The sequence below is a fragment of the Montipora capricornis genome, chromosome 2 (genome assembly GCF_036669925.1).
Source record: "Montipora capricornis isolate CH-2021 chromosome 2, ASM3666992v2, whole genome shotgun sequence".
Classification (NCBI taxonomy): domain Eukaryota; kingdom Metazoa; phylum Cnidaria; class Anthozoa; order Scleractinia; family Acroporidae; genus Montipora; species Montipora capricornis.
In genome coordinates this window covers 29,838,807-29,841,306 of record NC_090884.1, presented here as the reverse complement: position 1 = coordinate 29,841,306, position 2,500 = coordinate 29,838,807, and the positions used below count along the sequence as shown (strand labels likewise).

Genomic DNA, 2,500 nt, shown 5'->3' with positions numbered 1-2,500 from the left:
CTTCTTAAGGTGTTTACAGCTGAGTATTGGCTGATGAAAGAGGAGTTACCAAATCACAAAATGAAATCACTTCTTCAACTGCTTGAACAAGTAGGAATGAGTGATATCAAGCATTTCCTGCACAGATCACAAGGTGCTTTGAGAGAAATATTCCTAACACTGGGAAAAACTGTCCAGGACACCTTTCTCAGTAATCCAATTCCAGACCCTATAGGAAACAAGTAAGCTCCTTGTTAACTCTGAGAATAATTAATTAAAATGTTTTCATTGTTAAAGAATTTAAGCCTGCGCTTTTTGTGATTATTTCATTTTAGGACATGGCGCTTAGCAGCATACAGGCGGTGTGCTTGGCAAAAAGAGACGAAGGGTCATTCCAGCATGCGTCGTCAAAACATTAAGGAAAGAATTCCCTGAAGAAAGCAATGCATACACAGGATTTAGAGAAGCAGATCTGGAGTTATGACTCGCTCGGAACATCAAAAATTATTTACTCCTTTGTCGTTATTAATTAATTATTCTATTAATATATATATCATTGTTTCACAAAATAACTCATATATCACATGAACTATTGTGCTCGCAATCATACCTGTCATTTGGAAAATTATTGTCTTCAACAGGAAATAATTAATTGATCGTGATACGTCTTAAAACACAAGTTATGTGGTACAGTTATATTTTCATTTCCTCTCTTTTGCTTTTACCATATGAAATGGTGTTAAGGTATTTTTTCTTGTTAGACTTTTTCAACAATACACCAGACAAAAAACGATTTCTAATGAACATAGACTTTTTCAACCACTCCTGTATGTGTGAGTAATTTAAGTGTTTCCAAATCTTGATGTATGCTTTGTAGTGACTTCGTCTTTAGCAGGCCTAGGTTTGCTAGCAATATTTCGGGGGATGTGCGGGGCTGCAGGCGGTGCACTCCTTTCATGCGGTTTCCGATTTTTTCTGGCAATAATAGCATTTAACATTGGCCTGAGGTGATCTCTGTTTGTCTTTTCTAAAATTGGTTTTGCCACCCACTCCTTGGTATGTTTTGGAAAGACCACCTTGTACTGGAGTTCTCCTTGGTTGGCACCTTTTGATGCAGTGGCATGTTGTCTGTGTTGGCATTGTGGTCTAGGGCAGACAGCTGGGTACGTGCGACCATACCCTCATAGGAGAAGTGCTGACGTTTAGGGACATACTTGGTTTGGACACTGTGGTACACTTCCAAACTTCCTGTATGACAGCACAAGGTCAACTGCTGGATGTCTTTCACAAGGGTTTTACCAAAAACAACCTCCTTGAGTGCTTCATGAGCTGGGGAGCCAGGCCGTAGCCACCTCTTGGTTCTAGCAACATTTCGAGGGATAGGTGGGTGAGCACATTGGTGATACAAGTCTGCAGAATTCCAGGAGTGGATGTTAGCAGTGTGATGGACTATGGATAACCACTTCTCCCGCAACAAGTCATTGTCTCCCTCACATGTTTCTGCACACCACCAAAGATGATTTGATATTGACTTAATCCATGCAGACAGGTCACTACAGTCCTTCTTTTTGGCTTTCTCCATAAGTTTTTTAGTTATACTTTTGGACAAGTGCCAAACATCAAATTGGTGATCAACCTCAGAGTAATTTCTCTTTAGGTCAGCTCTGATACCAACATGGCGATCAGTGGCGATAACCTTAATGTTGCCCCCCTTTGTTTTTATATTATCCATGCAGCATTTAAATCCCTCCCTTTCCATTGCATTGCTGTTGTTCACTTCAGTTACTTGAACAATCTGAAAGTCAACAATCTTGTCAGTTTGCTGATCAATCATCGTATATGTGCCATATTTTGCATTATGACCAGGACTGTCACAGCGCCCATCCCCTGAAAGCCACAAATCTTGGCCTGCTAGTCCAGAAAATATAGAATTTTGCTCCCTCTTCCAAAATTCATTAATTACAGGAAATAAGTATTTATTTTGAATAGCATAAAAGGTATTCTCACTAAAAAACTTCAAATTGAGGATGTCTGCTAGAGAAGCTACTCTAGTGTAAGTAGAACCACTAAGCAAAATAGAGGATGACAGCAGTAAGTTTCCAGCTGCCATTCGTTCAAGCATGGGCTGGCTTTGCCAGGAAAAGGTATGATTATTAATGCATATGAGGGTCACAAATAATTGAGTTCCTTGTGTAGACTGGTCTGTCTGAATACCTGGGGCACCGCATTCAGGGCATCGCTTGAAAAGCTTAAACAATTCCTGCTTAAAGACAATAAACTTAGTATCATCCTGTGGGTTTAAAACTTTTGGTTTTTCATCTTCATGGTCTGATTCTAAGTTGGAGTCATCTGACATTTCACCAGATGTTGACGGGAGGTAAGTACCATCCTTTTGTGGAGACACCAGGTGAGAGAGTGCCAACAGCTTCTTCAGCAATGGCACCTTTCTCTTCAGGAATGTCACTTTCCTCAAATTGAGTGCCTGTGTGAGAACTACAAACCAGTGGGGTCTGGGTGTCAG

The 2,500-nt window shown here is 40.4% G+C and overlaps 1 pseudogene; it reads right to left on the bottom strand.

Moving 5' to 3' along the window:
• Positions 1-821: 821 nt before the first annotated feature.
• The window catches only part of LOC138038962 (uncharacterized), a 2,547-nt pseudogene continuing 868 nt past the window's right edge, over positions 822-2,500 (bottom strand).